The sequence below is a fragment of the Dryobates pubescens genome, chromosome 4 (genome assembly GCF_014839835.1).
Source record: "Dryobates pubescens isolate bDryPub1 chromosome 4, bDryPub1.pri, whole genome shotgun sequence".
NCBI lineage: Eukaryota > Metazoa > Chordata > Aves > Piciformes > Picidae > Dryobates > Dryobates pubescens.
The window spans coordinates 5,529,034-5,541,705 of NC_071615.1; the positions used below are offsets into that span (position 1 = coordinate 5,529,034).

Here is a 12,672-nt window from a genome sequence, read left to right on the forward strand (position 1 = left end):
GAAGCACAAACTGTTATTATTGTGTGGTCTTGATCTGAAGAGGAAGGGATTTCTGTGGCTAATGGGCATTTGTGACATGGCATGCAGGTGGGAATCACCTAACACCAACTCTAGTGGTCTTGAAAGTATGCTGTAGTGGCTGGCTGTTTGGTTGCAGCCTCTGGCTGGCCTCTCTGCTCAAGAGCAGGAATGAACGTGCCACAAATTCATGCAAATAAAAAGCAGATCTTCTGTTTGTACTTTCAAGCAAATTTAAGCCATGTTCAAGGACCTAGTATGACAGCTGCCCTGTGTAATAGAGCAGCAAATGGATACAAAATGCTGTTTTCTTCTGTGTTTGTTAGGTGAGAAGGAGGATTTCGGTAGTGGATGTGAAGAGGTCTGGCTGATACCTCTCCCTGTGCAGCAGCTGTAATACGTTCTGGAGCTCCATAAGCTCCAGCCATGAGAAGACAAGACCATAGGAGATGGCTTTTCCTGACTAATGCAGGTCTTCAGTGCCTTACTTTTTGCCTGTGGCCTCATAACCATGTATTTATGGGCACAACTAGAATTACACATGGGAGCTATCGTTGCACAAACTTAGTTATATGCATGGCAAGGTGCAGTACTGAGACCTGCTCTTCCAGGACTGCTCTGTGCTCACAGAGCTCTTAGGGGTGAGCTGGAGAAAGGTTCTATCCACAGTGGTCACCCAGAGAAGCTTTGCCACTGCTGACCCACTCTGGATTCTCAAGGATAATATGTGTCTTGTTGCCATCCTCCTTAGTGACTCAATTGCTCTTCTGAGTTGATCTGAGTTTTTTTTCTTGCTTTCTGATTCTCCTTGCTGAAGTACAACTTCTTTTTATGTAGTAAACAATGTTTCAGGAAGGATTAAATTACAACATGAATCATAACTGAAATGCTGAGCTCTACACATTGCACTTCACATCCATGAACCTGTGGAGATGAATAACAAGGTTTGTAGTGACAGGCTTAAAGTGGGTTTGCAGTTTCGCTGGGAGCTGAACCCACTGGTTTTCTGTCTTTTGAATGTAAGCAGCCCGAGTGGAATAAAAAGCTGGTTCATCAGCTGGAAATGAAGTTGTGGCATGGGCAGAACGAGCATGGGGTTTTCTAGATAGCTTGAAGAATGGAGCTTGTTTTCAAATGTCATCTGTGAAGTGTAATTTTATTCATGAGGCCCGTGTTTAATATCCTAACAAACATAAATCATGGATTGTATTAAGCATGCACGAGTCTGAATCACAACAGAAAGTTTGGCAGCGCTTTAATTATGAAAAATGAAAGAGATAAGGAGTAGCAGCTGTATAGCTAATGAAGGAGTTAATTTCAGTGTGTTTTGGACTATTAAGCACTCTAAAGCAAAAAGCTTTGTGTTGCCAGCACAAACCAAAGGAAGGCAGTTAACTACCACTCCCTTCCCCAGACCAGCTTTGCTGGGGATACCGCAGAGCTCAGGCCTCACTGAACTTGATTCATTAGTTCAGGCAGTCATGTCCACTTGAAATGTGGAAGAAGATATAAATCATTGTTGCAGATTGTCTTTTAGCAAGGAAAATCTCTTATATTCTGCATCTGAATATATATATATATTTTTTTTTTACTGTGGAAACACTTTTATCCTTTCAGGTTGGAATCTATTTTATAATCTTATTTAAGAATTAGGAAGCCAACAGTTTAGGTCTTTTTTCCCCTCCTTCTTCCTTTTCTTTCTTTTTTTTTTCTTTCTTTTATTCCTTTTCTTCCTTTTTCCTTTTCTTCCTTTTCTTCCTCTTTTATTTTCCTTTTTTTTTTCCTTTTTTCCTTTTTCCTTTTTCCTTTTTCCTCTTCTCTTCTCTTCTCTTCTCTTCTCTTCTCTTCTCTTCTCTTCTCTTCTCTTCTCTTCTCTTCTCTTCTCTTCTCTTCTCTTCTCTTCTCTTCTCTTCTCTTCTCTTCTCTTCTCTTCTCTTCTCTTCTCTTCTCTTCTCTTTTTTCCCCCTTTCTTTCCTTTCTTTCCCCCTTTCTTTCCTTTCTTTCCCCCCCATCTGTCAGGATTCTCCAGAGGCTGAAATCTGCAGGCCATGCCATATATCACTGTTCACACTGGACTTTTTCAAACAAGTCTAAAATGTTTTCCTTGTGTGGTTTCACAACTCCATCCTTTTTTTTTTCCTTCCTCCTTCCAAACAGCATGAGTCCTATCGCTAGATCACATTCAGAATTCACTGCTCTCAACAATTGTCTAGTGAAGCCACGTTTACACAGCATGACATTGGCATCCAGATAGTGTCGTGAAAGTTGCCTCTCAGTACTACTGTTTCATGCTTCCTCTCTGCTTAAAAAAACCCCAATCAACAAACAAAACCAACCAACCAAACACAAAAAAATCAACAACAAAAAAACCCTACCAACAACAACAAAAAACACCCACCCCCCCCCCCCAACCAACCAACCAACGAACCGAAAACCCCAAACAAACAAACAAAAACCCAAGCTAAAAGCTCCAGTCAGAGTTATTCTGATATTCAGGGAAGCAGTGAGTGGTACCTGTGCTTCAGCCACCAGTACCCTCTCACAGAACTTAGAAAACCAACTCTCTTTTTTCATCTGCTGTAAATTAAAATGTTAGCTCTTAAGTATTTTATCAATGCTTACTGTAACAATAAATGAGTAGCAAAAAAAACCCCAGATACTGACTGGAAAATAACATTTCCAGCCCCAATCCTTTATTCTGTCCTGAGATTCCCAGATGGAGTCAAAACTTTGCTCTGCATATGTCCCTACTAGCAGCTTGTGTACCACTGCCTTGCTGGAGCTCCCAGCTCCTTCGCCCTGCCACTCTCCCTGTTAAAATTTGTGTGTGCACCTCACAGTGAATCAAATCACCCAGCACAACTGACTGACCAAGTGGCAGCTTGCTTGCTCAGCATTTGTGTGGCATGGGAAGACCTTTTGTAATTAACTTGCCCCCATGTATTTTGCAAAGTGTTTAATTCCTCTTCTCTCTGATTGGATGTAAGTAAATCAGCAGCAATTACTTGGCAGCAACCTTCCACAGTCATTTGCTCTGAAGAAACTTACTCCCTGGTAGCATTAAGTGAAGGAAGGGCGTTTGGCTAGGACACCAAAACCTTTCTTTTTTTTTTCCCCCTAATGCTCTCATGGGATCTTTCACTTCCACCCAAGCAACTCCCTGAACTGGCCAAGTGGTCTTGATTTAACATTGCTTTATGAACACTACTTGTCCCAGCTGCAGGATGTCATAACCTCTGTTTCCTTAGCTTAGATTTGAAATCTGGAGCTGTATGATTCAGATGAAGCACAACTCCCCCAGCTTTAACTTGGTGTATTTGTTTTGAAAACACCATTGCTTGCTCCAAGTGTGAGCTGCTGTGCAAATTGAATTGATCTGCACTGGGGTAAATGGGAAATACTTGCCAGGTTGATGTTAAAAAAACCCTAAAACCTGCAAAGGAGGTGGAAGCAATTTCTAACTCATCAGTGCCAATGATAATAATTAGTGTAAACTTTAGAAATGCAAAGCTTTTGGTTTTTTGTTAATGAGAAATGATAGATAATCCTTAAGGTAAGTGTAGCTCTGAATAATAATATCTTACAAAAACAATTGCATAATGTGCAGCATTTCATTGCAGGACAGTGAGCTCACCGAAAAACCACACTTGCTGCAGACAGGGTTCAGAATAGAGGATGATGAGCAGAACTGGGTTGGCTTTGCATTCAAAATTTGCTATGTGGGCTCCTGCTCTTGTGCAGTTTAGACACAAGCTTTTGGATTTGAAGTAAAGCCAACTGGATTTGTAAAGATGCTTATCTTAGTCTCTGGCCCTGTTCAAATCACCAGAAAATATTAAGGCTGAGAAACCTAACTGGATATGCTTCTCAATTAGTATTTTTATGCTCCATTATAGCACAGATCTGCACAAATCCTAGGTTTGTAATCACTCAGTTGGTGTTTCTAGGAGGCAAATGCTTTGCTGCCTTTGCTACTGTGCTGTAGCCCTGTGTGTTTACTCTCCTGAAATAAAATCACTGCAAATATTAGTGTCAGTTTAGTGCCTTTACATGTACCACAGAATTTCAGGGCCTGGAAGGGACCTCAAAAGATCATCTAGTCCAATCCCCCTGCCACAACAGGATCACCTACAACAGATCACACAGGAAAGCATCCAGGCAAGTTTTGAATATCTCCAGAGAGGGAAACTCCACAACCTCCCTGGGCAGCCTGTTCCAGTGCTCTGTCACCCTCACAGTGAAAAAAATTTCCCTCTTATTTACGTGAAACTTCCTATGCCTCAACTTCCACCATTGCCCCTTGTGCTGTCATTAGGCACCACCGAGCAGAGCCTGGCTCCAGCCTCCTGGGACTCACCCTTTACATATTTATAAACATTGATGAGGTCACCTCTCAGTCTCCTCCAAGCTAAAGAGCCCTCAGCTCCCTCAGTCTCTCCTTGTACGGAAGATGTTCCATTTCCCTAATCATCCTCGTGGCTCTGTGATGGACTCTTTCAAGCAGCTCACTGTCTTTCTTGGACTGAGGGGCCCAGAACAGAACACAATATTCCAGATGTGGCCTCACCAGTGCAGAGTAGAGAAGGAGGAGAACCTCTCTTGACCTACTGATCACACCCCTTCTAATCCACCCCAGAATGGCATTGGCCTTCCTGGCCACAAGAGCTCCTTGCTGGCTCGTTGTCATGTAACTGCCCAGGGAGGTGGTGGAATCACCATCACTGGAGGTGTTTAGGAAGAGACTGGATGGGGTGCTTGGTGCCATGGTTTAGTTGATTAGATGGTGTTGGATGATAGGTTGGACTCAATGATCTCAAAGGTCCTTTCCAGCCTGGTCTGGTCCTATTCTATTCTAAATTCTATTCTATTCTGAAAGTCTTCATTTCTCTGACAGCTAACTCCAATGTGGCACTGAACCTTTCAGTTACAGGTTCATGTTGTGCAGTGTGTGGCAGCTCCCCTCACCTGCCCTGTACTTTTCTGTGAAATGGATGAGTTAAATCAGTGGAGCAGGGCATTATTTCTTGGATTTCTAAATGATTTTTTTTTTAAGAGTAACTTTAATCTAGACTAAACAGGCAGAGCAAATGCTGTGCCACATTCTGAAGATATTTGATAGAGTTAGATAGTGGTTGGATTCGATCGTCTTAAAGGTCTTTTCCAACTGAAATGATTCTATGCTTTAAAAATGTAAAATAAAAGGACACATGGGAAAAGAGCCTTTGCCAGGGCTGTAGCCTGTTTAAAAACAACCCCCCTTTTGTTAAAATAATTGAGACATAGCATGAAAAATGGGAAATCACCCAAGAATGCCTGCACGTGAACCCCATCACTGAAGGCCAGCCTAAATTGTCAGGGTGTGCTATTGCCACCAAAAATCAGGGATCAACTTCCAAGGTTTTTATCAGTACTCAGTATATAAATGAAGAGTATTTACTGGCTCTAATTTGTAGAAATCTTTCACAGCTGAGCTTATAAACTTCACAACCTGATTACATTCCTCTTGCTTTCGACAGTTGCCAGTTTGTCGTGGCATTTCGTGAATTTTCATCTCTATTTATTCATAAATGCTCAGAGAGTCTCAGCTGCAAAGTGTGAGAGCTGGGGTGCTTACCCAAATATAGTTCAGAGCTGTTGGTCAATCAGTGAACTGCTGCTGCACTCTGAAATACAAGTCGCCCCAGCAGCACCTGCCAGTACAGCATGTACAGGATGATGATGATGATAAGTTTGGGAGGTCAAGATTTCTGTTCAGATAACACACGGGTGGATCAGTCCTGGGGCAGCTGGGGAGTTGCTTCTAATTGTCAGGCGTGGCTTAGGGATTGGAGAAGTATTGAGGAAACTGCAGTTGAATACTGAAACTGACCTTACAATTAAGGTGCAATTTTCCTTGATGGATTTGCAGTTCTACTTGCTGCCCAACTGCATGGACTGAGTGGGGTTGTTCTTCCTTCTCCCTGCTTCCCTTCTCTCCCAGTGACGCAGTATACTGGTTCTGAGTTTGATATAAGCCGGTGGAGCTTTTCCAGATCTGAAAGCTAGTTTTGATGTCTGACGGCAATGCTGTGGCCCAGGGATGTCAGCTGAATTCCTTAGCAGAGCTTACATCACCAGCTGGAACAGTTTTTATTGACATCCATCCACTTTCTGTTGACAATTGTTGTTGCAGATTATTTAGTCACTGTAAGATTTAGCCCATCCAGTTTTACATCTTGTTCCATGTCCCAACCTTGTAGGCTGATCTGACTTTACAGAATCACGGAATCAACCAGGTTGCAAGAGACCTCCAAGATCATCAAGTCCAACCTATCACCCAATCCTAACTAATCAACTAAACCATGGCACTAAGTGCCTCATCCAGTCTTTTCTTAAACACCTCCAGGGACACCAACCCCACCACCTCCCTAGGCAGCCCATTCCAATGGGCAATCTCTCCTGCTGTGAAGAACTTCTAAGATCAAGCCTACACTTCCCCCTACACAGCTTACATTCACACACGCAGAGGCACACACAAAGGCTATATTTTGCATATCTCTAAGTCAGCCCTGCAGAGCTGACAGCTAGGAGTCTGCTTTCTCTCACCTCCCAGCAGCCAAGAGGCAGCAGGTGATGCTGGGCACAGTGGCCCCATTGCTGGCCAAGCAGCTCCCTGAGAGGGAACATGTGTGCCTCCTGGCTCACTAGCTGACTTGAACAGGGGCACCTTCTTGCTGAGCAGCTGGCCTATCTGAACATGACCATATCCTGACAAGCTGCAGCTGGGATGTCAGCACTGCCTCCCTTTCTGGTAGATTCTTGATGCCATGGGATTATTTCCTAGCTAACCTGCTGCTGGGACAGAGAGCAACAGAAAAGCCTGTCTTTTGTTGCTGCTCAACATTAGAATAGAATAGAATAGAACCATAGAATAGAATCAATAAGGTTGGAAAAGACCTCAAAGATCATCAAGTCCAACGTGTCATCCAAGACCTCATGACTACTAGATCATGGCACCAAGTGCCACGTCCAGTCCCCTCTTGAACACCTCCAGGGATGGTGACTCCACCACCTCCCTGGGCAGCACATTCCAATGCCTAACAACTCTCTCTGTGAAGAACTTTCTCCTCACCTCGAGTCTAAACTTCCCCTGTCACAGCTCGAGACTGTGTCCTCTTACTGGAGATAAGGATTGTAAAAGGGAGGCAGAAGAAAGGATGATGAATGCTGTAGTGCTCATGGATGGAGAGAAGCTGGAGGGCAGGACTGTAAAAAGGAGGCAGATGGAAGGATGGTGAGTGCTGTAGTGCTCATGGATAGAGAAGCTGGAGGTGGGTTGAATGCGTTGAGGTTTGGCAATGAGGAGGAAGTGATGTGGTTGATATTGCTCCATCACAGATCTCAGAGGCCCACCCACTTGTTTTGACATAAATACCTACTCTCAAGCTGTGTGCAGGCACGAAGGCTAGACACATACCTGCAGACTTGTGGTTTGTTGTTACCCTTTGAAGCTTCAGCTTGATGTTTTAATATGTTGTTTGAAGACTCAAGCATTTAGATTTATAATTGTGCCCTTCTAGCCATTTCCCTGTGTTACCTTGCAGAATAAACATGCTTTCCTTCCGTTTTCCAGATTTCCTTTCCCCACCCCCCTTTTTTTTCCCCCCCTGCTGTTGGCTTAATTTTGAGACATGATACTCAAGTCCGAGTTAAAAAGACAGTTAAAAAGAGTTAAAGAGTCAGATGTCTCTTTGGGAGCAAAAGAAAAAAAGCCAGCTAAGGATGTGACTGAGCTAACTATTTGCCCTGTGTGTAGAAGCAACAGCTTATTTTTCAGCATTCTGCAAGTCCTCAAACACAGGTCCTGCCAAAGGCACGGATTTCAGCAGCAGCACTTAGGAGACCGTGCTCAGGTTTTCTGGCAGCGCTTACAAAAACCAGACGCGCTGCTTGCAGCGAGTGCCCTGCCTTTGGAAAGCGCTGCTTAAGACAAATTTGCCAGGAATTTCTCCTTGTGGTTACAGTTCTCCATTTTCATTCCACCTAGAGTGGGCCCAGTTTCCTCTGTGTTCGATAGCTGGGAATCTTAACATCCCATCTGTGATGAACACAGCTGCATTCAGAGATGAAGACGTTTGCGGTGCTGCAGCCATCGTTCATTGCGTGGCACAGTGTGGAACTCGGCATCTCGGAAGCATTCTCCGCTTGTGCGTGTGGAGACTTCTGTAGTTGCATTACAATTTCTAACATGCTGGGTCTCTCGTGTTCCAGGTCTGTTTGTTTCTAAAGCTATACACACAACTGGGACTAGGTCATAAATTTCTGTAGATGAAATGAAAGCTGATTAGAATTTTAATATTGAGGAAGGAAATGGCCTTGGGGAGTGCACTATGGAGCAGAAGGGGCCTTCTGTTAATACACAAGAGTATTACTGTTTTCTTGAACTTTGCCTTCCAATCCAATTACCACTTGTGCCTAGAAATCATAACTCTGATGCCTCCCATTTGATAATGCTGAATGTTATCCCTGTCCAAGTTGATGTAATTTTCAGTAGTAAAAATGATCTTGATTATAAAACTGCTGGGTAATATCCCTCTAAAACTGAGTTATGGGCAGTAGTACATGGCATTTGTTGATAAACAAAGCAGAGTCATGATGGTATATCAAACTGACCCAGTTCTGTCTCTTCTTAGATTAAATGAAGCCAAGAGGTTTTTCTTGTGACATGCTTTTCCTGTGATAACATATTTTATGTTGTACTCTTCGTGATGTGAATGAAGACAAAGCTTTCAGTGTAAATGATCCCCCACCCCCCTTTTTTGACTCAAGCAAAATAACAGGAATCTGTGATGTTGACTTTCTTATTAAGCACTTCTGTGATAGCATCATGCTCACAGTATGTAATGAACTCATGCAAGGAGTAGTTCCAGCCACCTCCTTTATCAGTGTAAGCCATCGTAGCTCAGTATGTGTCCTCCTGTGTCCTCCTCCCCTGCCCTCATTGGGAACTGGATTGGACTAGATGCTGCTGCATAATGCTCTGGATCTGTATTATCAAGCCTGCAGTGCACACATCTTTGCTGCAAGTTTACAGCAGGATGTTCTTCCCAAAGCGTGGAATCACATTCTGGTATTATTACATGAAAATGGATTCTGATTCCTCAGTGTTTCAGAGTATATCATCAGTGTAGTATAACTAATCATTTTCATACAAGGGGAATGACAATTGTAGCCATGTTTGGATGCTCCATGTGTATTTATAGGCTCATGATGCCCAAATATGGTGGCTAAACTTGGCTGCTTCTCCTGCTGGTTTCTGTGGGTTTGTTTCGTTGTCCAGAAGAAGTGACAACATTCTCAACTCTGTGGCATCCACCGCCAGGACTGGTGTGTTGTCCACTTCTGGCAGGCAAAGAGAGATGTGTATTTGTTTATTTGGACCTTTCAATGGTATAGCAAACTTCCCAGTCTGTTATCTGGCCTTAGGAAGTTTTATTTATACTTCTCACACCATTAAAATGTCACATTACTGCACAGTCTGAAATGTATTTATCCCACTCAGAAGACTCAACAGTTTATGCACAGTCTGTTATGCAAGGAGCTTTGCTTTAGGTTTCTTCCCTTTTTTCTTTGATCACTTGTGTAATGTTTGAAATGGATGTCTGATGTTAATTCTTTTTGTGTGTGTGTGTGTTCCATTGGGTGCATTTCATTTTGCAGCTAAAAGGACTGAATAGGAAAAATAGAATAAAATAGAATTAACCAGGTTGGAAAAGACCTTTGAGATCATCAAGTCCAACCTATCATCCAACACCATCTAATCAACTAAACCATGGCACCAAGCACCCCATCAAGTCTCTTCCTAAACACCTCCAGTGATGGTGACTCCACCACCTCCCTGGGCAGCACATTCCAATGGCCAATCACTCCTTCTATGAAGAACTTCTTCCTAACATCCAGCTTAAACCTCCCCTGGCACAGTTTATCTTCCCACCCTCCCTGGTACCTGACCTGCTGAACATGAAACAACCAACAAACTGCACCAAGCAAGTGTGTGTAGACCAGAGTACCCCACGAGCATTGGAAGAATATTTGCAGCTTTGTCAAAGGTGTCTCTCCCCAGTAGTTTACAGAACTGGGGGAACTGCAACTCACACCTTCACCCATCATTGCTTTTTAAAGGGGGATGCTACGTCCATCGCTTGCTCCAGCAAAGCCATTTTTGTCTTACAGTCAGAGTTTCTAATAATTTGTGTCTGCAAGATCACTGCCTGAGAGTCACCATAAGCCAAATACTCTGTGAACAGTTATCCCAAATTGTTAATTACTGTGGAACCACAGGTTGCTTAGCCTGGAGAAGAGCAGGCTCAGGGGAGACCTTATTGCTCTCTACAACTACCTGAAGGGAGGTTGTAGCCAGGTGGGGGCTGGTCTCTTCTCCCAGGCAACCTGTGACAGAACAAGAGGACACAGTCTCAAGCTGCACCAGGGGAGGTTTAGGCTGGATGTTAGGAAGAAGTTCTTCATAGAAAGAGTGATTGGCCATTGGAATGTGCTGCCCAGGGAGGTGGTGGAGTCACCATCACTGGAAGTGTTTAAAAAGAGACTGGATGAAGCACTTAATGGCATGGTTTAGTTGATTAGATGGTGTTGGGTGATAGATTGCACTTGATGATCTCAAAAGTCTTTTCCAACCTGGTTAATTCTGTATTCTGTAAAATATATTGTCTATACTCATAGCATAAATCCACTTTCCACCTACTATTGAGCTCTTTGTATTCTGGATTCTGTGGTAGTGAAGTGCTGCTGTGGCTTATTCCTCATGCTGCTGGCTGTCATACAGAAACCAGCATGTGAGATGGAAACACAGCTAGAAAAGACCTTGTTAACCAAACAAGTTAGGTGTTTTATAGTCCAGGTTTTAAAACTCTGATTAATCACCCTGGAGAAAGAGCCACACAACATTTTCTTTATAGTGGATTTTGTCCCTTCCTCATTGCAGCATTTGTTGCAAGTAAATTCTTGCACTTTGGCCAAAACAAGAGTGGGTTTATGGCTTGCCTTCCAAATGTGCTGAAAGCTTTTGCTGCTGTATTATTTATTGTACAGCACTTAAATAACATTATGTACTGAACATATGCTAAAGCAGAATTCACAAATGGCATCTCCCTCAGCGCAACTGCTGAAGGACTTCAGAGAAGTCCTTGGTGTCCTACTGAATTGTGTAACTCTCCAAAGAAGCAATGATTTAAAAGGGTTTGGAAAGAATTATGAAAAGGAATGGAATGGAATGGGATGGGATGGGATGGGATGGGATGGGATGGGATGGGATGGGATGGAATTAACCAGGTTAGAAAAGACTTTTGAGATCACTGAGTCCAACCTATCATCCAACATCATCTAATCAACTAAACCATGGCACCAAGCGCCCCATCCAGTCTCTTCCTAATCACCTCCAGTGATGGTGAGTCCACCACCTCCCTAGGCAGCACATTCCAATGGTCATTCATTCCTTCTGTGAAGAACTTCTTCCTAACATCCAGCCTAAACCTCCTCTGATGCAACTTGAGACTGTGTCCTCTTGTTCTGGTGCTGGTTGCGTGGGAGAAGAGACCAACCTCCACCTGGCTACAGCCTCCCTTCAGGTAGTTGTAGACAGCAATAAGGTCTCCCCTGAGCCTCCTCTTCTCCAGGCTGAGCAACCCCAGCTCCCTCAGCCTCCCCTCACAGGGCTTGTGCCCTGGTGAAACTGTTACAGTACCAGGAACATTAAGCCTAATTGGATTGAAATCCAAATACAAACCTTATTCTAAAAAGTTAAGAACGGAATGCAAGGTTTAAGGCTTCTAGTATGGGTCAAGGATTTCAGAAGCCTTCAGAGATCTGTGTGCTCTTTTATATGGGTTATGTTTCTGACACTTCCCCATGTGGATCTCAAGCAGTTTTTTATTTAAAGGGAAAAGATACACAAACAGTTTGGAATAGATTAAAAATGCTTAATAGATGAAAATGCTTAAAAAGCTGGACAACTGCTTGCAAGAGGAACTGAGTTAGAAAGTTATTTTCCTGCTTTTATTTCTAGTAAATTTATAGGCTGAGCACTTTAGGGGTCACTCCAGGTTAATTATTCATTTGCAAGTAACAACTTCTCTTCAGTCTTTTGATCATGCTTCCAGTTCTAAACTGAAGATAAACCTCGAGATGATTCTGCTTTTCACTTCTTTAGACTTTTGCAGCCTGTCAGAAGGTTTGCATGGGTTTTAGCATGAATATTTCCACTGTCAAATGATTTTATTCCTTTGACCAAAATGGTGTAGTGCTGCAAAAACATTTGCCTGCCTGATTTTCCTCAGAAAGCTCTTTTGTTTTGACCAAAGTACTTAGGGTCATTGGTACAGAAGTAATGACACAGAAAGCATTCAGGTACAAAATGTCTAATTCTTCAAACATTGGGTTGATTTGTTTTCTAAACCTAATCCAATATCTGATCAGTTGAACAAATATTTGCCATCCATTTGGCTAGTGATCTATTTAGAAAAAGAACAGATTTATTTAAAAGGACTCTTTCCACTTCAGTCACCACAGAACAAAAGTTAGACTGAGCTCACCAAATATGAAGATTTTTTTTAACGTGGTCTCAGATTAGACCCTTCCTAACAGATCATTGCTGTGAGG

General features: G+C 42.9%; 2 protein-coding genes across 2 annotated transcripts in view; one reads left to right on the top strand and one right to left on the bottom strand.

Moving 5' to 3' along the window:
* Nucleotides 1–12,672, top strand: part of C4H7orf50 (chromosome 4 C7orf50 homolog) — a 153,683-nt gene that overhangs the window by 81,462 nt on the left and 59,549 nt on the right. The gene's annotated exons all lie outside the window — the stretch shown is intronic.
* GPR146 (G protein-coupled receptor 146) overlaps nucleotides 1–12,672 on the bottom strand; it is a 58,480-nt gene that overhangs the window by 31,311 nt on the left and 14,497 nt on the right. The gene's annotated exons all lie outside the window — the stretch shown is intronic.